The sequence below is a fragment of the Periplaneta americana genome, chromosome 13, assembly GCF_040183065.1.
Source record: "Periplaneta americana isolate PAMFEO1 chromosome 13, P.americana_PAMFEO1_priV1, whole genome shotgun sequence".
Classification (NCBI taxonomy): Eukaryota; Metazoa; Arthropoda; class Insecta; order Blattodea; family Blattidae; genus Periplaneta; species Periplaneta americana.
The window spans coordinates 129832985-129856778 of NC_091129.1; the positions used below are offsets into that span (position 1 = coordinate 129832985).

The 23794-nt window shown below is 36.1% G+C and overlaps 1 protein-coding gene across 3 annotated transcripts in view; it reads left to right on the plus strand.

Moving 5' to 3' along the window:
- LOC138712437 (uncharacterized) overlaps positions 1-23794 on the plus strand; it is a 197072-nt gene that overhangs the window by 143715 nt on the left and 29563 nt on the right. Inside the window, exon 1 of one of the 3 annotated variants that reach the window (XM_069844258.1) lies at positions 20422-20609. The exons of the other annotated variants lie outside the window; for them this stretch is intronic. The gene's annotated coding sequence lies outside the window, so the exon portion shown is untranslated. Of the gene's footprint in view, positions 1-20421; positions 20610-23794 lie in introns of those variants that run through there. 3 annotated transcript variants of the gene reach the window in all.

Here is a 23794-nt window from a genome sequence, read left to right on the forward strand (position 1 = left end):
TTGAAATAAAAAAAACGGAGATGTAAAATAATCAACTTTTCGTCATATGATTCCATGTTGCGCGCCTAGCTATCATCACGGCCAATAGATCAAAATATTGCCTGTAGGCAAAGCCCATGAGATGTTAAACAAAAAGTGAAAACACGCTTTCCGCTTGTGTACTGTTTCCAAATCGCATAAACATAAGATGAAAGTTTGGAGTTTGCAAACTTTCATGTTAACGTCTTATGATTAAGATTAAGTTCATGCTTATGTAATTCATTGTGAATGCTTTCATTAAATAACATGGACACAAGGTTTTATGCTTACGTTATGTTTATGTTTAATTTTCATTGTGAATGGGCCTTTATTCAATTAGCTTAGTGTACTATGTGTATGCATACATTGCGCACACGTAGATCGTAGTGGGATGAAGATAAGAGTTTTTTTATCATTACTGACGTAAGATCCCGTATCGCAAATTTAAGGCAAGTAAATGAGCAATGCCACGGGATAAAATTACGGAGTAACTGTTCATCGCACCACGAAGTTATGTGCTTTGCTAATAGATGTCTCTACAGGCCAACTTCTAGATTGAGTCCGCAAATAATTATCTCGGTAGAACATCACCACGAGAGTCCTTTGTGGCCTCTTGCGGACACGATAGGGAACAGAGAAGAATAAATGGAGCATGCCTCTAAAAGCCGCAACGCTTAGGCTAGACCCTACATCAGAAGTAAATTATCATAGGCCTAATGTGATTTAACTATTAGGTCTAACGTAAAATAAAATGCCACGAAATTAATGTTTTAAGAAGGGTACGAATAGAAAATATTTTTTAAGAGGAACATATAGAGTGATTTATATAGAACTGACACATTTCTTTCATTAATTGTTTCAAAACGAATTGTGCTAGCGACAAATTATTATACCTAAAATGTAGAGGAATTTTGGGAGATTATTTACTTCTATAGCAAATGTTGAAAATGTCCTCCATCCTGCATAAGGCACAACTCAACACGATTTTAACCGGGTGCATAGGTGCTTCATGGATGACATGTGGATTTTCGATGGCCCATTGGCGTGAGTTCTGTGAGTTCACATAACCGGATAAATGGAACCATACTTCATCTGTGAACCATGTGATGGACAATATGGCAGGATTTTGCACAATGAACGTCTGAAACCAACGACAATAATTCAATCTTTTATCCTTATCTGGTTCCTGTAGCTGATGAACAACCGTAACCCTATATAGCTTTAAGCTCTCTGACACATTGAGTAGGTGTACCCTGTCTCCTGCGACAAACGTCTTAATGATTTTTTGGGTGACTGCTCCAGTCGTGCTCTTACGTCAGCAACAACCGTGGGAAGCCTAGATGAACGATGCTTGCCCTTTTCACTCACCAGAGGTCCAGTTGTTTCCAATTTGGTTTACCAGTCCCAGTATTGTGTTTCTTTTGGGAGGATTGCGAACACCAAATTCTCTCTGGTATGCCCTTTGAGTAGCTGTAATTGAATTCGTAATCCAGTATTGCTTCACAAGGAAGAGTCGTTGATTTAATGTGTACTGAATTTTCACGTTGACACAAAATGTTGAAAACATCTGCCAACAATAGGAATAAAACATAAACATCTGCGCATCTAGTGACAAGGAATCGAAACTCCAGAACATTCTGCTTAATTTGGTGCTAAAATTGGATCAGTGCTGCCAACAATAGGAATAAAACATAAACATATGCGCATCTAGTGACAAGGAATCGAAACTCCAGAACATTCTGCTTAATTTGATGCTAAAATTGGGTCATTGAATGAATTTCCAACGGAATAATTAAAGAAAGAAATGTGTCAGTTCTATATAAATCACTCTGTATTATAGAGGGAGCGCGTGGTAGCGTAGCGGTTAAGGCGTGACGCTGCAAGCCGAAAGTTCGCGGATTCGATTCCCGATGGGATCATGAATTTTTCCATTGATCTCATTCTGCCAGCCGCACTATGGCCCTGGGTCTACTCAGCCTCTAACAGAAATGAGTACCAGGGTTTTTTCCTTGAGGATAAAGACGGCGGACACGTAGGACTGACATCCCTACTGCCATTAAATGCCGATTGCATGTAAAGGTGGGAGCTTAACCTCTCGACATCCCCTGGGCCGATTTGGTCTCCATGGGGTTCACTTTACCTTGCCTAGAAATTATTATTTTCATAGGCTAACATAGTAGCGTACGTTATTTACATAATCTAAACCAGCGTTTTTCAGTCTTTTACGACATGTGGCAGACTAAAGTTATAATTAAAAAATTCCGCGGCACAATCATAATAATGTAAACCAGTGGTTCCTAACTAGAGGATTTTTTAAATAAAGCATGTAAAATATGATTCCCTATCCTGTGCAAGATTTAATTTTCTCGAAAGTTACTAGAGTTAGAGATAGTCTTTTCCCCCTGCTTAAAGATAGGTACAATAATTATGGACTCATTAAGCCCAATATTGCCATCATCGAGCGAATTAAAAAGTATCAACAGCGCAAGAACAATCTTCGAACTAAACTATCGAACTTATATATATTATTTTAATGTACCGAAGTACATACGATATTTCCATGCAGATATTCTGCGTCACCATATGATGAAAGAGTAATGGAAGGGAGAAAAATTCTCTCCGGCGCCGGGGTTTGAACCCGAGTTTTCAGCTCTTCGTGCTGACGCTTTATCCACTAAGCCACTTTATCCGTCGGATCCCGGCCAACTAGTCACTCATTACGAGTGCACTTCAGCACATGTGTGGACTTCGGTCCTAGGTTCATAGATATCTATGACGTAGTGCAGAGGGCGGCCACTAGAGGGAACCCAAGAGTTAGAACTTAAAACTGAGACGATTCTGTCCGACGCCGGGGTGGAATCCGGTGTGGCTTAGTGGATAAAGCGTCAGCACGTAGAGCTGAAAACCCGGGTTCAAACCCCGGCGCCGGAGAGAATTTTTCTCCGTTCCATTACTCTTTCATCGTATCGAACTTATGCCTGGGCCATCCGAAATCGCAATTCTCTTTTGTCCAAAACAAATCGTATTATTTATCATCCAATATATGACGTAGCCCTACGCAAACCCCATGACGAGTCTCTACTCTGTGTTCAATTTTGAATGGGAGCTTCCGACACTTGCTTTTACATTCACGACGTCATAGGTTTGTTTGCCGAACCTGTCCAAAGACGGACGACTTTATTGGTGGTAGTTTAGAATATGTGAGTTTCTCACTTAATATTTTAATTTTCAAAATTATGTCCCCCTTTTTTTTTTAAATAAGTTAGGCCTATGTATTATTTTGTCACGTGAACAAGAAAATGTTGGAATTTTTCTATTAACAATAAATTGTAAGAAAGTTTCGCCGAGGTACTTGTGATCAACTGGCTAGAAATTCATTCACGCAATAATGAACTTCATAAAGATACTACTCTGTGAAACAGTCACTGAATTTTGGAACATTTCTGCTTACAAGTATGCACCAGTCACATTATGTCATGTTGAGATATCGTTCTCGGCATTTAAACTATTTCCGACAGACAGGAAAAGTTTCACAGTAGACAAATATCTTGGCTAACCCCTAATCCTAACTCACCTTACTCTTTAATTCATTACAATAAGTACTATTATATACCTTTTTATAAACACCATGATCTACTACTATTACTCAATAACTACTCTCCATTTTTTTCTCTATACAGATTTATCTGCTATTGTTTCCCTCCTGTAGGCCTACTATATGAAAACGATGTAATTGATTTAAAATTAAATACTTTCTTGTCTTACGGAATTCAAGTGTAATTTTCGCTCGAGCATTCTCGGATACTGACAATCGTATATTATCATTCTTCGCTCTTTTATATCAGGATATCTAAACTCATGTAGCTATACACAGTTGATAAGCGGAATTCAATACAGAGGCCTACGTTCTTGTATTGATCTTGTAATGTGTTTCCAATTGTACAGAAGTTATGTATAATGGATTACGGAACATGTCATTTAGCTTTAGGTTTGTATTGTGCACAACAAAAGTACATGCGTACTGATTATGTTCTTTGTTGCATAATTCAATGCACGTATAGTACACCCTTAGACAAATACAGAAAGAAAAGAAAGAAAGAATATAAATAGAGAGAAAGGAAAAATAAACAAGCTCCTCTCCAAAAACAAGCACCAGCTCTGTACAGTCTGGAGCACTCCTAAGTAAAGTCTAATACAGAGCATTTATACTTTTACGTGTACTTTTTCGATTACCCACGCCAATAAAGAATTTTTTTTATTTTATTGGGTTATTTTACGACGCTGTATCAACATCTAGGTTATTTAGCGTCTGAATGAAATGAAGGTGATAATGCCGGTTAAATGAGTCCGGGGTCCGGCACCGAAATTTACCCAGCATTTGCTCGTATTGGGTTGAGGGAAAACCCCGGAAAAAACCTCAACCAGGTAACTTTCCCCGACCGGGATTCGAACCCGGGCCACATGGTTTCGCGGCCAGGCGCGCTGACCGTTACTCCACAGGTGTGGACGCCAGTAAAGAAAGATACAGATAAGAACATATCAATGAAATTAGAAACCAGTAAGTAAAATATAAAAAATCATAAATTTTATTATGAAGAATAAATGCAAGTATACGTTGGTTATAAATAACAATATTACATAAATTAATAGTAATATGCGTTACAAGAGCGGTATGTTGAAGTTTTCATGTTCGAGGAAAAGTTTGAAAAAGCGAAACGTAGTTGAGCTTTTTTAATTTTCGAGAATTGAAAGAAAACATACCGCTCGTGTATCGTACATTATTTTGTGCCAAGATCGTTTATTACATACCTGAAAGAGGAATTTATAATTAGTTGCAATGAAATCTCCATCTTGGTTTCTGTTCAATGACGGCAAATTTGCAAAACAAAAATATCTATCTTCAACATTGTTGCTTTAAAATGTTTTCTGTGTTTGCTATACTCCAGCAGGCCGTGATATACGTCTGTCTTCCCCCCCCCCCAGTCTATGGAATCTTGTTGATTTTTTCACGGCTTCCTTAATGTTACTTGCATCACGAATGCAGTAACTTTAGTGCAGTTGTAGAGTTTACTTAATTTTTGCAAATACTTAAAAACAATAATTAACAGTGCAATTTAGGTGAAATTGCAGTGGTAAGTTTCCAATTTATAATTATTACTATATTGAACGTCTCTAAAAATAATATGTTAAAAGCCTAAAGCAGAAAATCAATATGTCACTTAAGCGGTAAGAAGAGGGAAATTGTTATGTGTGTTAGGTTGGGAATACTGAATGCGGAATTTTAGACTTTCCGCGGATTGATTTTGTGCGGAAACCAAGCAAATACGCACGATCTCGCACAAAAGCTAATACATATACCCAAAAATATAGTAAATGTGGTGATCAACATAAATAAATAAATAAATAGATAATGTAATCAACATAAGTTGAGAATAATGTATTGCAAGTTGTTAAAATTTAAACAGAATAAGAATTGTGTAAACTAAATTGTAGAAATCGAATCGTGAGTTTTGACTAGAAACCTTCTTGTCCTTCATTAAAATAATTTCGTCTTAGGCACTAGGCCGGGAGCGAAACAAATAAAAAGCAAGTTTTCATGTGCCACAATATGCTACAAATACTTGCAAAAACCGTAGACCCCACTTAAAAGAAGGAAGTGAACTTCAATGTCCTGTTCGTTGTAATAGTAATATACGTTACAAGAGCGGTATGTTGACGTTTTCATGGTCGAAAAAAAGATTGAAAAAGCGAAACGTAGTTGAGCTTTTTTAATTTCCGAGAACATGAAAATAAACATACCGCTCGTGTACCGTACATTATTTTGTGCGAAGATCGTTTATTACATACCTGAAAGACGAATTTCTAATTAGTTGCAATGAAATTTCCATGTTGGTTTCTGTTTAATGACGGCAACTTCGGAACACCAAATATCTTTCTTCAACATTGTTGCTATAAAATGTTTTCTGTATTTACTATACTCCAGCAGGCCGTGATATACGTCTGTCTTCCCCCCCCCCGGTCTATAAATGCGAACTTAAAACAAACGGTAAGGTTATGTAATGATTTATTTTTCATTTTAATATTTTAACAATATTATTTATATAACATTTTGCAGTAATAACATCGACATCTGGAATCTTGTTGATTTTTTCACGGCTTCATTAATGTTACTTGTATCAGGAATGCAATAAGTTTCGTGGAGTAGTAGACTTTACTTAATTTTTGCAAATATTTAAAAACAATAATTAACATTGCAATTTACTGTAGGTGAAATTGCAGTGGTAAATATCCAATTTATAATTATTACTATGTTAAACGTCTCTAAAATAATATGTTAAAAGCCCAAAGTAATAAAATGAATTTCGTGCTTAAGCGGTAAGAAGAGGGAAATTGTTATGTGTGTTACGTTGGGAATACTGAATGTGGTATTTCACACTTACCGCGTATTGGTTCTGTGCGGAAAACAAGCAAATACGCACGATCTCGCACAAAAGAATGTTGTAGCTCACTCTTATTAATCCTTAAATTGACAAATTATCCTATAGGATACAACAGGTTAATAGGCTATATGCTATAATTTTAATAGAACAATAGATAAAAATTGGTAGGAAAATTAAAATTTCACAATCTATACTAATAATAAATCTGTAGCCGAAATTGTTCTGGTAATTTTCGGTTTTCCCAAAATAATTGGTCTTAACATGTATAATTAACCATCCTGAAACCGAAAATCGCTTTTTTGAATTTTTTGTTTGTATGTCTGTCTGTCTGGATGTTTGTTACCTTTTCACGCGATAATGGCTGAACCGATTTATATGAAAATTGGAATATAAATTAAGTTCGTTGTAACTTAGATTATAGGCTATATGGCATTCAAAATACATTATTTAAAAGGGGGGGGGGTTACAAGGGGGCTTGAATTAAATAAATCGAAATATCTTCCTTATTATTGGCTTTTGTGACAAATGTTACATAACAAAAGATTTTTTGAAAATGATTTCCGATAAATTTTATTCTATGAAAAATTTTGATAGGACTGATATTTAATGAGATAAATGAGATTTAAAATTAAAATAACGCCATATAAGGCGCTGCAATTAAATAAAAACAAATGACTTCGTCTATAAGGGGCCTTGGATAACAACAATCGAAAGCTATTAAACATAGCCTACAGAAAATGTTTCTGTGTTTGTATGAAGTAATATCGGAAGCTAAATTAACCGATTTGTATAATTAATTATTATTTCATCATTGGAAAGTGTAGTTTCTCTAGATGGACATAATGCTATCATGTTATTACAGTAACTTCTGAGTGAATCGAGCACAGGTAAGATTAAAATAGCTTCTTTTGCACAGAAAACTTGATAGGCTATTCTGTATATTCATAAAAAATTATCGCATTTAAATTATTTAAATACAATTTAAATTAAGTGTCATATTAAACGATTTATCCTTCTATCAAACACGAATGTTCCCTGGACCATATGTCCTATTTTAATTATGTAATTACTTTATATTTATTTCTAAGAAGTGCAGCGGAGCGCACGAGTACAGCTAGTATACTATAATATTGTATAACATATAAAATATGTACATTGCGATAGTTTTCTTTACAGTCCGACAAGGTTTAATAAACTAGTGTGAGAAATGAAGTTTTGCCGCTCATCCTGCCTAAGGTTTTTCCGTGGTTTTCCTAAGGCGTTAAGACAAATGTCGGGATGAGCCCTAAAAGAAATGGGCCACGGACCTGCATTCACTTCCCCAGACATTGGTGACGGCTCAAAATTAATGATTATTCACATCGAACTCGGGCCCTAACAGAATTCAATCGTCCCCTTGTACAGATCAATGGAGTCATCAAAGAGCCAATTGGCTGGTCTCCTGATCTGAGAAAAATCAACAAAGAGCCAATTGGCTATTGCCGTTAAGATTAATCCCTATGCGTACGATTCTTCAAACAGCCAAACTGGCTATTACCGTTTCGTGCCTAGACTTCTATGACTCTTCCTCCTAGTTGGTACCATCGCGTCTCTCCTCCGGATCAGGTCACTGTACTTCTGCCCCTCCTCCCCCCCCGTATGTTGTAGCTAATCAGTTACGTCCATTTTCGGCTTATCCACTGGAAATTTCTAGCGCTCCTTGACTGGGGCGGCGAAACTCGAAGTGAGACAAGTGGCCAAGAGGCTTGGAGCTCACATATTCAGTTTTTCACAGCCCCTACTCCCCCCTTGCAAGGACGTGTTTTCACGTACCTTTAAAGTTTCTCCTCCCACTTCCCCCCCCTCTTTCATTCATTTATTCAAGTTTTGCCAATTTAATACAATTTGAAATGGATATCTTTCACATACGTATGTTTGATCGACATCGATCTTCTGAAGACCAATCTAGCTCTCCAGATCAATCCACCACTATGATAATTGACAAATCTTTAATCCGAAATACTGAAGCAGTACGTCTGGATCAATTTCGGCAAGAAATTCAGTTATTTTCTAAAAAAAAATTGAAGCTCTGTTGGAAAAGGATCCATGTCCTGATGAGTTCAATACAATTTATAATGACTTTGTGGAAGCCCTTACAGAAATGAATCATAAACTACCGGGTCCTAAGCATCCTTCTGTCCATATATAGTCACTCATAACGAGTGCACCTCAGCACATGTGTGGACTTCGGTCCTACGTTCATAGACATCTATGACGTAGTGCAGAGGGCGGCCACTAGAGGGAACCCAAGAGTTGGAGCTTAATCTGAGACGATTCTGTCCGACGCCGGGGTGGTATCCGGTGTGACTTAGTGGATAAAGCATCAGCACGTAGAGCTGAAAACCCGGGTTCAAATCCCGGCGCCGGAGAGAATTTTTCTCCGTTCCATTACTCTTTCATCGTATGATGACGCAGAATATCTGCATGGAAATATCATATGTACTTCGGTACATTAAAATAATATATATGATATGCGTAAATCACTTCGTGATTTAAGACGGCGCTTATTCCGTCGGATCCTGGCCAACTAGTCACTCATAACGAGTGCACCTCAGCACATGTGTGGACTTCGATCCTACGTTCATAGACATCTATGACGTAGTGCAGAGGGCGGCCACTAGAGGGAACCTAAGAGTTGGAGCTTGTAGCTAGAATACAATATACTGAGTAAATGAAACTCAAGAACAGTTTTTATTTCTCGTCAGAAAAGATACAAAACAATTTACAACAAAACCGTTGCCAAGGAGAGCTGAATTTCCATGGCCCACTCCGTTGTATCATGAACATAGACGTAGGCCAGTTGTGACTGCAGAACTCAGAGCCCTACATGTACTATGGAGAACAAATGGGGAATTCCAAATAATTGTACACTTGACAATTATGTCACATTTCATTCTAGTCTACCTAATGATGAGTTACAACAGGAGTTTAAAATTTCTATAGAAGTTATTCAAAAGTGCCTGAACAAGATGAGGACTGATTCAGCTCCTGGACCCGATAAGGTTCTAATTCGGACTTTGAAATTAACGGAATGCTCTCCAATAATATCTCTTATATTGGACATAATGCTAAAATGGAAAATTGTTCCAGATAAAATGCGTGAAGCAAAAATTATATTAATTTACAAGGGCAAGGGGAAGAAGAATGATTCCAATAACTGGAGGCCAATCTCTATTTGTTCAGTAATTCGAAGATTGATTGAAAGAGTTCTTGATTCTACACTGAGGCAATTTGTTAACTTGAAAACCAAAGTGGATTTGTATCGCAACCAGGGACATTTATTAATACTTCATTAGTTAATGGGTGCCTCAAGAAAGCTAAGAAGGAGAAGAAGGATGTCTCAATAGTTATGTTGGATGTGCGACAGGCCTTTGATTCTATTGGATTAGTACACGTAACTAATTGTCTGAAATCCCTACCTATTCCAGTATCTTTACGAGAATTAGTTCAATCTTTAGTAGTGGGGAACTTTACTCGGATTCACAGTTCCAATCAGATATCTGATCCAATTGTATTGCAGAAAGGAGTTTTCCAAGGATCACCTTTATCCCCATTAATTTTTAATATGTCAATAGATTTTATTCTAAAAGAACTTACGGAGAAACAAGTCAGTGATAAATTTGGTTTTGAGGTTTCTGAGAATTTAGACAATCTAACAATGGCTGCCTTTGCTGATGATTTAGTAGTCATAGAGAAAGATATGTCAGCTGCTCAGGACCTAGTATTAATGGTGAAGGAGCTTTTAGAAGGCATTGGATTACACATTAATCCAAATAAATCAACTTCCATTAATATTGTAAAAGGAAAGTTACGTGAAGAGGATCTGATTGTTTATGAAGATTGCTCCATAAGAGGGGTCAAACAAGATGAAACTATAAGATATTTGGGTGTATCATTCAATAAGGAAATAACATTTGATCGGGAGGCATTTATGTTAAGTCTGAAAAATGGTTTGGAAAATTTAGTATCCACCTCCATGCTCCGTCCAGATCGAAAGCTCAACATTGTTAACCAGTATATATGGCCTAAATTGATCTACCCATTACAAATGGCTCCTATCCATCAGTTACCAGGAACATTCTTAGAAGATATTGACAAGTTAATCCGTAGTTCTGGTAAACAAATGCTTATGTTGCCATCTGATACACCTACTAGTATGTTATATGCAAGCAAAAACTGCAGAGGTTTGGGACTAGTCAGAGCATCATGGGAAGCGTTCTTGCAACATTGCGACATCTGCATCACTTTAATATTAAATTAAAATCCTTATGTAAATAGTATGCGACCTTTGATGTCTGAACTTAATTCTTCCTGTCAACATCTAAGTCTCCCTTGTCCAGTTGAACTTCGTAAATCTGTGACTAGGAAATTAAGAGAGGAATTAAGAAATGCTGAATTCGAATTATGGAAAGTAATGCCTGGAAGTGGCAGAGGTGTAGAATTGTACAGCCAAGTACCTAAAGCCAACGCCTGGATTTTTAACGAGTCTGGACTATCTACATCTGAATGGGTAACCTGCCTCAAAATGAATGCCAATTTAGCAGCAGTTAGAGGAGTACCTGGTCGCTCTTTGGACGGATCCCGGTGCAGACATGGCTGCCCGGAGACTGAAACCCTTGCCCATGTCCAAGGTCAGTGTAACAGAGGTTTACTCCTCCGAAATGCCAGACACCATCATGTTCGATCCTTAATTGCAACTGCTTTAAGAAAAAAGTCTTGGATAGTAGAAGAGGAAGCTTTTTGCCTTGCTACTAATGGCTCCTCTAGACTTATTGACATCATAGCGTATTCCCAGACTACCAAGAAAGGATATATAATTGATCCTACCATAAGGATTGAAACGGGGAGTAGCCAGCCAGAGGATGTCAATAAAGAAAAGATCAACATTTATCTGCTAACAGTTGATTACTTCAAAGCAAAATACCACCTTGAAGACATTGAGGTGATTGGTCTTCTTATTGGAGCTCGTGGTGTGATTCCCAAGTTCTTTGAAAGCTTCAGGAAGATTTTTGAAGTACCACAGACACTTACTGCTGACATCATAACTTCAGTTTTGAAACTCTCTTGCCAAATTCTGAGTCATCACATTCACTCTGTTTAATTTTTTTTATTCACTTTATATTCATATATGTTTATTTAAATTTTCTTTCTACAAAATTTATGTAAACATTTAATATTGTAAAATTCATGTAGGAGAGTATACTGAGTCCTTCTGGGCTACCTCCAATGGGAGGCAGTTATTGTCTTATCTATAATATTTCAATTACGATAATACCACAGTATAAAGAAGATACAGTAAGGTCAACTAGCCCATTTCGTGGGAACAAATTCTGAGTGCGCATGTCATGAAACCGGGTGTATTATCTGGAACCTCCACCAGATGGTTCTCCGTCTACGACAGTCTGGCATAATTTAATATTAACTGAAAAGATTTATTACTCATCTTTTAACAATTTGAAAGACATGAAGGAAAGGAATGGCAACATAATCATAATAATAATTACTTCCATATGTAAACATCATGAAAAATTCACTAACTGACGCTAATTTTAAAGTCACTGGTAGATGCTTATGTTGGTAACGTAATATTGAATCATTAGCTAAATAGATCATGACATTCGTTTCGATGAAGTTATGTCAACAATGGATATAATAAAATTTTGTTGACTAGCTAATAACATTACTGTATATTAGTGATGGATATTAGGCCTATTTCATACCAGTAACGGTATACTTAGGCCTACATGATTATTTCTATTATTGACAGTAATATCTTGTACATTGATATTGATTTTGGTTTCCAAATTGGAATTAACATACACATTAAAATTTCTAACTGTATCGGTTGAATAGAATGTCTCTAAATAGTGTAAGTGAAAGAAAACATAACCTTGGCTACATAATAATTACCCGATTACATTGGTGTACAGCTAGCTCTTGGATCTAGCTATGAAAGAGCGATTGAAAAGGTATAAAAATTAATATGAGCAATGACCCTTGCCCGTGTAGTAACATGTCGTAGTTTGGAATCCGTGAATGCATTATTTCCTGAGTCGAGGCTTGTATAGAGATAAGTAATTAGTATACGTATGAAGGAGTTAAAAAATGTCAAAATTTACATACATAATGATTTTTGCCCATAGTAATAACCCAACTTTGCAAGGGAATTATTTTCTGTGTTCGACTATTACAAAATTATAAGACGTAATTAGGGTTTGGTGTAGGCTCTTGTGTCTAGCAATGGAGTTAAGAATTTGTATTACTAACTACAAAAAATCCTTTACGAGAATGGAAGAAGGTAAGAATTTGTTAACTCAAATGTGTTGTTACTGCAATATATCTTTTACGAAAATGGAAGAAGGTAAGAATATTGTAATTCAAACGTAGCCTAATACAGTAAAGGAAAAGTGAAAGACGTTACCGGGATTTAACTGTTGCCAGTTAAGCATTGTCCACCAAGTGGAGCAACCCATAATGATTTAAGGATTACGTACGTAGTTATATGATAAAAGTTGCAGTAGATAATTATTAGGCCCTTTTTGTACACTTAGGTAGTTAGGCCTACAATTAGTAGCCTACATCGGATATATAGTGAACACACATTTTTAATTATAACAGGTTACCTCGAATTCTTGTTTATTTATTAAATGTTTCCCTGATGTATGTATTTTACGACATATTGTGAACCAAGATGAAATGCAATAGATATGAAGAAACAGAATAAAACGGTAAACGATTCGCTAATAGTATGTTTTACTTCAGTCATATTCAACAGTGAAATTTTATATGTACTTTGAAAAGAAAAATTGAATTTTCATTATACGTACATAATAAGACACAAATATCACTACAGAACAAAGGAATAATTACAACAGTTAATACAAATTTTCATCTGAAAGTTTAGCATGTCTGAACAGCTGATCGCTAAAATCAGCTGTTAGCTCTGCCGATATTAGCGACATGGTTGGATTCATTCCCTGAGCTTAATTTTAGTACCAACAACATCAAAGGTGCCGACAGGAGTTGTCTCTACTGTATCTTCTTTATACTGTGATAATACTTTATCATAGGTCTGAGAAATTTTAAGAGGGCATGAATGTTTTCGTATGTCGACTACTGTTACTGCTGTTGTTCACTTAATTTTCTGCAAATTGTCTGGTTATGTTGTTGTAGTACCACTTGTCACTAGGAGGTACATAATGCTCGGCAAGTGCTATTACAAGTGTCACTCTGGTATATAGGCTACAGTCACGAAGTTTGAGTTGTGAGGGTGTTAGGAACAATAGACCAGCGAATAGGGATTACAAAGAATTGACACTGAGCATATTTTCTTGTGATTTGTTTCTCTGCGCGCCAGCGTTTAGTTCCACTTTCAAGCGCTAGAGGTTAGTGTAATCGAGCACACATTAAGATAATAATTGAGTATAGAGTTGAGACAGGATCCAAATATCGCCTACCTTATTGCATAATCCAGTAACGCTTTGCTTCAAACAAATTCAAATTAACAGCTTTTCCTTATTTCTCAGTGACAAACTAGTTGTAGTAATAAATTTTTATATGTTATATATAATAAATTATATTATAAAATAATATAATACATTATAAAATTATGTATAAAATTCATTTTTGAATACAACATAATATAGGTATATGGTTTTACTTCTCATAAGAGTTTTGTTTTTCCATTTTCAGTGCTATCAAATCATTGCATATTTTAATTGTTGTTGGGGTCAACGTCTCAACTCTCATTATAAAGGAACACTAGAGTCTAGACCAGGCCTACACAAACAGCGCTCAACGAGCGCGCGCGCTCCTTCTGAGCGGGAGAGCGGTGTTTACCGCTCGCCGAAACGGAGAGGAAGATACGTCAGATAGACTTGCTATAGGTAGAGGAGAGGGAAACGACTACTCAGCTATATCTAGTGGAGTGCAGTGTGTAGGCCTATTCTCAGTAACTGTTTCACGTTGCTTACTTACTGCTACAGTACAGTATGGAGGAATCTAAAAGACGGAACATAACATTTAACATTTAACTAGTTACAGCTCGAACTTATTGATCTCAATGTGACCTAAGAACTGAAGATCGTTTGAATAATACTACTAGCCTGGTTGAGTTTTACAAGACTAAACATTAGCAATAATATCCACGACTACACAGGATGGCTGTGAAAATGATTGCTATGTTTGGCTCAACATTTATATTTGTGAGCAACTGTTTTCTATAATCAACTTTAATAAAGGCAGGCATCGAACATCTGTAACCGATGTTTCATTATGATCAGTAGGCTACTGTTCCTTTCAGCTGCCAACAGCATAAAACCTCGTTTTGATGTACTGATAAACAAAAATATAACAAAATGATATTGTATATTTAAGTAGATATAGAATTTCTATTAGTTCTGTAAAATAAATATTTCTTTATTAATTAATAATAGTCCAAGATAGTTTTGCAAACACTGAACGGGAATTCATTTCATAAGCACTCGTAATAGTACTTCCTTTTGTGTAAATTTTATACGAGATCCACCCCTTCTTCCGTCCACCCTTATACAGAGCGCAGCTAATATCTGCATTCCGCTCATGAGCTGTGAGCCGGCTAGGAGCGCAAACCTTGTGCAGGCCTGGTCTAGACATTACAGTTAATGACGGGTTTATTATTTTATCGATCCAATTTATTTTGAGTACATAATGTACCTAGATGTATTAATTGTATGTGTTATATTTCCGCTGTGTCGACTGCTAGCTGATGTGATGTCAGTGCCAACTCCTGGGAGAAATCAGAATCTCACGCTCAAACTGGTTTGAAGGTCATTGCAATCAGTCCTGCTACATCAAAGATACCGACGCGAAGTGTCCATACTGTATAATTATCTATACGCTGAATAGACTGTGCCGGTATTATTTCGCATTGTCTGTAATGAGGCGATATTAGCGATCCTAATGGTTAGCAACTATCTATGGATGCATATTTACTACGTATTGAGCTTCGTGACTGTATATACTAGATTGTGATATTATATCTATTATTGTCGGGTTTAATATATCCCTTACAATGCGCACCCTGTCGAAAATCAAGTCCACATTTCTAGATGATATAGACAACATTTCAAGAAGCACAGTAAAAGAAATCGTAGGTCTGCCGCATGACTGTCCTAATAGTGTGTTATACTCACCTAAAAAGTTTAGAGGTCTTGGTCTGATGAAGAAATGATGGGAAGAATACAACCAGCATTATAACATCCGTCAAAAATTAATAAACGTGAAAGATCCACATCTTCATAAAATACGTAATTTTGATTCTGAGAAGCAACAAACACTTTCATCACTAGACATGACAGATATCAACTTTTCTGATATATCAAGCCGTCAAATAAGAAAGCATCTAAGGCTTAAGGAATTAAAAAATTTGGTTATCACATAAGATTAGAGGAAGCGGAGTACATCTATTTATTGATACTCCGAATTTTAACAATTGGATGAGCAGACAAAATGGCTGTTCTGTATCTGAATGGACATATACTTTGAATATGTCATGCGACATCACTGCTGTACGAGTAACTCCAGGAAGAAGTCTCAACACTGCCATCTGCCGCCACAACGGTTGTAGCGAGATTGAAACAGTTGCACATGTGTTAGGCTTCTGTTCTAAAGGAGAACTTCAAAGAAACTTGAGACATCACAGAGTTCGTTCAGCACTGGCATCTTCACTTACTTACTTATTGGCTTTTAAGGGAACCCGGAGGTTCATTGCCGCCCTCACATAAGCCCGACATTGATCCCTATCCTGAGCAAGATTAATCCAGTCTCTATCATCATATCCCACCTCCCTCAAATCCATTTTAATATTATCTTCCCATCTACGTCTCGGCCTCCCCAAAGGTCTTTTTCCCTCCGGCCTCCCAACTAACACTCTATATGCATTTCTGGATTCGCCCATATGTGCTACATGTCCTGCCCATCTCAAACGTCTGGATTTAATGTTCCTAATTATGTCAGGTGAAGAATACAATGTGTGCAGCTCTGCGTTGTGTAACTTTCTCCATTCTCCTGTAACTTCATCCCTCTTAGCCCCAAATATTTTCCTAAGAACCTTATTCTCAAACACCCTTAATCTCTGCTCCTTTCTCAAAGTGAGAGTCCAAGTTTCACAACCGTACAGAACAACCGGTAATATAACTGTTTTATAAATTCTAACTTTTAGATTTTTTGTCAGCAGACTAGATGATAAAAGCTTCTCAACCGAATAATAACACGCATTTCCCATATTTATTCTGCGTTTAATTTCCTCCCGAGTGTCATTTATATTTGTTACTGTTGCTCCAAGATATTTGAATTTTTCCACTCCTTCGAAGGATAAATCTCCAATTTTTATATTTCCATTTCGTACAATATTCTGGTCACGAGACGTAATCATATACTTAGTCTTGTCGGGATTTACTTCCAAACCTATCGCTTTACTTGCTTCAAGTAGAATTTCCGTGTTTTCCCTAATCATTTGTGGATTTTCTCCTTACATATTCACGTCATCCGCACAGACAAGAAGCTGATGTAACCCGTTCAATTCCAAACCCTCTGTGTTATCCTGAACTTTCCTAATGGCATATTCTAGAGCGAAGTTAAAAAGTAGAGGTGACAATGCATCTCCCTGCTTTAGCCCGCAGTGAATTGGAAAAGCATCAGATAGAAACTGGCCTAAACGGACTCTGCTGTAAGTTTCACTAAGACACATTTTAATTAATCGAACTAGTTTCTTGGGAATACCAAATTCAATAAGAATATCGTATAAAACTTCTCTCTTAACCGAGTCATATGCCTTTTTGAAATCTATGAATAACTGATGTACTGTACTCTTATACTCCCATTTTTTCTCCAATATCTGTCGAATACAAAAAATCTGATCAATAGTCGATCTATTACGCCTAAAATCACACTGGGTATCTTCACTACGCTACCGGAAATAAGAAGTACAGTGTATATCAAGAAATGAGTTAAGGTAACCAGATCCTTTCCCCTTCTATTGCATACATCGCCTTACTTTCTTACTTATGGCTTTTAAGGAACCCGGAGGTTCATTGTCGCCCTCACATAAGCCCACCATCTGTCCCTATCCTGGGCAAAATTAATCCAGTCTTATCACCATATCCAACCTCTCTCAAATCCAGTTTAATATTATCCTCCCATCTACGTCTCGACCTCCCCAAAGGTCTTTTTTCCCTCCGGCCTCCCAACTAGCTTTCTATATGCATACATAGCCAACTACAAATTTAAATTTAGTAAAAATTTAATAACGATATGAATATAAATTATATTAGACTTTGCTTTAGTGTGTCACTTATCCATTTAGAAAATGACTTTTCGACTAGATCAATTTAATACTTGAACATTAAGGCAAGCTTTTCAGAATCTGTTTCCGTCCAGAATGGGTAAAACTTGAGCCCAATTAATACGAAAAGTATTAATAATTTTTATATATATTAACGATTAATATCTCTTAACAAAACTCTTTTCTGTCGCTACTAATTCCGCCATTCCATTTTTAAGTCTATTTTACGTAATGCAAAAAATCAGGAAGAAAATCGTCCAATGATTCCCGAAGTGCATTGCTTGTTTTTAAGTTCAAATAAAGGTAAATTGTATTCTTACAAAAATTACAAGTGCATCACTTACAAATGAAATGTTTCATAGATATTGATTCTCTGATTGAGATTCTGGCTGATGTCATCTATTATCCGGCAGTACATCTCACTTGATGATGAAGAACAATTTTATTGTTTGTATGCATCTGAAGTCTGACAGTGTAATACGTAGCTAGTCGGCGATGTATGCAAATGGAGAGGGGAAATGAATTGCCTACCCTACCCCCCATTATCTCTTGGCCTAGTTGCCTCATAAGTGCTGCCTTGTTGGTATCACTTGTGAAGTTAAAATCTGTTTTCAGACAGTTGACTAAACAACAATATAGTTGAATAAATTTGAGGGAAAAATTGTTCCGGGGCCGAGTATCGAACCCGGGACCTTTGGTTAAACGTATCAACGCTCTACCAACTGAGCTACCCGGGAACTCTACCCGACACCGATCCAACTTTTCCCTCTACATCCACAGACCTCAAAGTGGGCTGACAACCGTCAAGCAACCAACAATGAGTGCACACTAACTCTGTGTTACTTAAATTGTGGTTTTCTGTTAACGAACAGTGACGTGTATTATGCAAATGTACGTTTAACCAAACGTCCCGGGTTCGATACCTGGCCCCGGAACAATTTTTCCCTCAACATTATTCAAATCAACTTTACAGGGAGTTATACCTGAAAGCTTGATTTTAACAATATAGATATTGGACGAAATCCATCTAATTAGAAAATAGGCTATTTTTGTACACAAATATACAAGCAAACCTGATGCCAAGGATACCCAAAACCATTTTTTCAATAATATGTATTTCCTTGAAAATAATTAAAATGGATTTCTTGCAGCTTCACAATACTTTATCTGTACTTCCTGTAATGAGCAAGTGAAAAGTCGACCGGAGAGATAAAAAGAAAAGGCAGTATGAGTTATTGTACAGGGACATCATTTTATTTTTACTAACATTTTTAATTTTAACCTGTCTATACCTTTAGAGAACCGGAAACACCGCTTGCTCCCCCCTCCAAGACTGGAGTTCGATGATACTGGCGTAAAACACAAATCACTCTACTAGGTATAGGAAGGAAGAAAAGTAGTTCATCAATTTACGTAAACTAGGAAATATCGCGATTTTGAGTTTGATAATTTTCATTAGGTTTTTCTTTAATCAAAGTACAGTACTGTATTAAGAATAAGTGTTTTTACTCACGAAGTGAGTTATCCATGCGAACGTATTCATTATGCAGTGTATATTATACTGTCTACAGCACATTAGCGTACAATATAGAGAAAGAAGTTAAATTGAAAAATAATCATAATATGAATATTTAAACACAATTTTGAAAATGGTGGCCGTTCATTTCGATACAGGCTTCAGTTCTTTTGTGCATATTATCGCACTATAGACTATTGCATCTAATTCCAATTGCCAGTTTCGTCCTTCGTACTAGTAACTCATGTTGAAATAATTCTGTACCTACTCTACGTACTGTAAATTCAATCTTCACTTCTGCCCGACACGAAAATATAAAATTACTCAGATATGCTATCTACTGTCCGTCCAAGTGGTTATGCTGCAGGATTGTAGAAAGGGAGGAAATCACGTGACAGTTAATTACTTAACGAGGCCCTTTTATTTAAGTTAAATTAAACAGCTGTATAATATTACGTAAACTTCCAATTCCTAAGAGAAATTAATGTTTTCAGAAAAGAGCTAAGACAGCCCAGCTATTACAGAGGGGCGAGCAGAAGCAGGTGGGAGAAATCGGGATGCGACCTAGGCAAACGGACAGTACCTGTGCGAAAATATGATTCAATATTGAAAGCTCTTTCGTCACTGGAAAACGCGAACATACTTCTGGAACGTACTATACTCAGTAACTCAGTACTGCTTACTATCTGCAGTCTTGGTTCTGTGTGGAGTTGGAACTTGCTTAGTAGAAGGGGTGGGAGTGAAGTACATTAAAAAACTCAGGTACAATAAAAATTGAAGTAAAAATAAAATGATGTCCCTGTACCAACATATGTGCAGAGGAAACTTTAGTTTTTCTGTGAGGCATTGAGAGAGATTTAACTTATCTGCGTAGGATTATCAGTGTTTCCGAAAATCTGTGTCAATCCTTTCCATCATTAACCCAATTAACCGGAGCTTACTGAATCAATAAATCTAACCTATTTTCCCATTTTGTGCAATAATAGCAGCCACATTCGCACTCGATACTGACGACAAGTTTAATCTATTTGTCTCAAGTGGCACGTACATCTGATAGCGAAACATTCTTTATTGTAACGTTTATAGTTCACTGCTGATAGGTTAAGCCATATCGTTGGACAGTGCGGAGCTGATGAAGCATTCAGATAGTTGCACCATCACGTCAGTCATGTAGCTGCTCTTGTCATGTGTTATTAAGCGATCTTTGTCATAGTGAAATACGAGGTGTGAGGATAGCGGTTTAACATCTTTAATACGTAACACAAAATTAGGGGTAAGTGACAAACAAAGATGCAAAATAAGTATCTATACCAGTGCTTCTTACATTTGTTAAAAGAATACTATGGAGACTTGTAAGGTTATTGACGACCATCATAATTCTTGACAATCTGTTCTTTTAAATCAGCTTATATAAATCCTCTCATAAATTCTTTAGGAACTTTAGTTTTATTAAATATTAAAATGTTATTTACAAATATATAATTATGTATCGATGGCTAAGTAGTAAGCTGAAATATGCCTTAATTCACGTTGAGGTATTCGGCTTGCTCATAGGTGCTCGAGGGTCTATACCAGCTTTTTTCGAAGAATTTCGACGGCAGTTTGCTCTGCCAACTTCTCTGAGGGATGACATTGTGATAATTGCGTTAAAAAAATCCTGCCAAGTCCTAATTAATCACATGGTGCCACATTAATAGCAATTGTAATTCTTCACGCCCTTTTCTTTGTTTCACTTCTTTAAAATATAATATCTATGTTTACATATGTATAATAATTTTTTTGAGGATATACTGAGTCCGTAAGGGCTACCCTCAAGGGGGGAGGCAGTTTAATATTATTTTATTATTACTTCATGTCTAAAAAATGGTAATTTCTCTTACTTACTTACTTACTTACTTACTTACCAATAGCTTTTAAGGAACCCGCAGGTTCATTCCCGCCCACATAAGCCAGCTATCAGTCCCTATACTGTGCAAGATTAATCCAGTCTCTATCATCATATCCCACCTCCCTCAAATACATTATAATATTATCTTCCCATCTACGTCTCAGCCTTCCCAAAATTTTTTTTTTTCCCCTCCGGCCTCCCAACTAACACGCTATATGCATTTCTGGATTCGCCCATACGTGCTACATGCCCTGCCCATTTCAAACGTCTGAATTTAATGTTTCTAATTATGTCAGGTGAAGAATAAAATGCATGCAGTTCTGCGTTGTGTAACTTTCTCCATTCTCCTGTTGCGGGTTCGATCCCGGGCTAGGTCGATGACATTTTAAGTGTGCTTAAATGCGACAGGCTCATATCAGTAGATTTACTGGCATGTAAAAGAACTCCAGCGGGACAAAATTCCGGCACACCGGCGACGCTGACATAACCTCGGCAGTTGCGAGCGTCGTTAAATAAAACATAACATTTTAACATTTCTTCATCATTCTTAGCCCCAAATATTTTCCTAAGAACCTTATTCTCAAACACCTTAATCTCTGTTTCTCTCTCAAAGTGGGAGTCTAAGTTTCTCAACCATACAGAACAACCGGTAATATAACTGTTTTAGAAATTCTAACTTTCAGATTTATTGGTAATTTCTCTATCTACATTATTAGATTAACTATGTTATTATTATGTTAAAAAAAATTGGACAGTTAATTAATATTTTGCCGTCGAGTACAAGATCTTGCAAGGCAGAAAGTTACCCAGTAATTCTGCTTAAATAATTGGTTGAGGGAAAATACCCTAACCAGGTAACTTGTCCCAATCAGGATTTGAACCCTGGTCCGCTCATTTCATGGTCTGGATTTAATGTTTCTAATTATGTTAGGTGAAGAATACCATGTGTGCAGTTCTGCGTTGTGTAACTTTCTCCATTCCCCTGTAACTTCATCCGCCTTAGCCCCAAATATAATGGTAGGGACTGGATTAATCTTGCTCATGATAGGGATCAATGGCGGGCGTATGTGAGGGCGGCAATGAATCTCCGGGTTCTCTAAAAGCCATTTGTAAGCAAGCAAGTATATATTCTTATATCCTCTTTCATAATAGCTGTTCTCTTCGTATTTTACTTAATTGTTTCGTAATTTTTTAAATAATAGAAATGGTAATGTCATTGCAAAGTAACAGAAAAAACTGATTTATTGCGAAGCTCTTAAAACATGAGAAATTACTTATCACCGGCGTGACACTTATTTCTCACTTTTACTCATTTTAGGGAATAAAAGAAACTATTGCGACGCTAGAAAAAATCAATTTCGATATGCTCGCTTTTAGCACTCCTGATCCCGAAGAAATGGTTTTCATCGTGCTACCTCTGTGCATAATGATTTTTTAAAAGTGTTGATCACATTTTGTTTGCATTCAGTGTAACATCTTACCTCAGAAGCCAGAGGGAAGCAAGTCCAACATTTCCATTTTGATATACGGTGATAAGATAATCATAATCATCATCGTCGTCTTCATAGCTTAAGACGTTGTAAACTGTTCTATTTGTGTGGAATTGTAGACCTGTATGGCATGTTTGTCAGAGATTGTCGGACATTGTCTAGTTTCAAAAATAAATTAAAATTGCACTTTTTGAATTAGATTCCTTTCAGTTATACTGTAAGTCCTTTTCTCTGCCATAGTTTTGTAAAAATATAGGCTATATATTTCTTTTTCCTTCCTTTCCCCTTTTTGTTCTCTTTCTCAATCGATAAATTTATTATCATAGCATTTTTATCATGAATTTTATTTAATTTTCGTATTTCTTTTCTTTTTTATTATTATTTTATTACATTCCATCTTGATATATTCTTCCTTACGTTTTTCCATATTAACCATTTGTACTAAATGATTTACTTTCACTATATTCCAATATATTTTACTTTCTTTTTTTCTATTATGGTATTATTTTCATGTTGTTTAGTGTCGATTTTATTATGCTATTATTATTATTATTATTATTATTATTATTATTTTTTTTTTTTGTAATATGTTAGTATTCTGTTCTTTAACGTTTGTTAAATATTAACTGGTTGTATACTTTGTGACCTCGTAGAGTGTAAGAGAAGGCCCTATGGCCTTAACTCTGCCAGCATAAATAAAGAATAATAATAATAATAACAATTATTATTATTATTATTATTATTATTATTATTATGTTTTAAACATTAAAAATGACCCTACCATCTTCCGTGCTCACTTTTTATTGTAAATTCTGTTATTATTATTATTATTATTATTATTATTATTATTTTTTTTTTTTTTTTTAACATTAAAAATGATCCTACCATCTTCCGTGCTCGCTTTTTATTGTAAATTCTGTTATTATTATTATTATTATTATTATTATTATTATTATTATTATTATTGTTATTGTTATTATTATTGTTATTATTATTATTATTATTATTATTATTATTATTATTATTATTATTTAATGAAAATCACTTCAAAATACCAAACACTTTGGAGATAATCTCTAT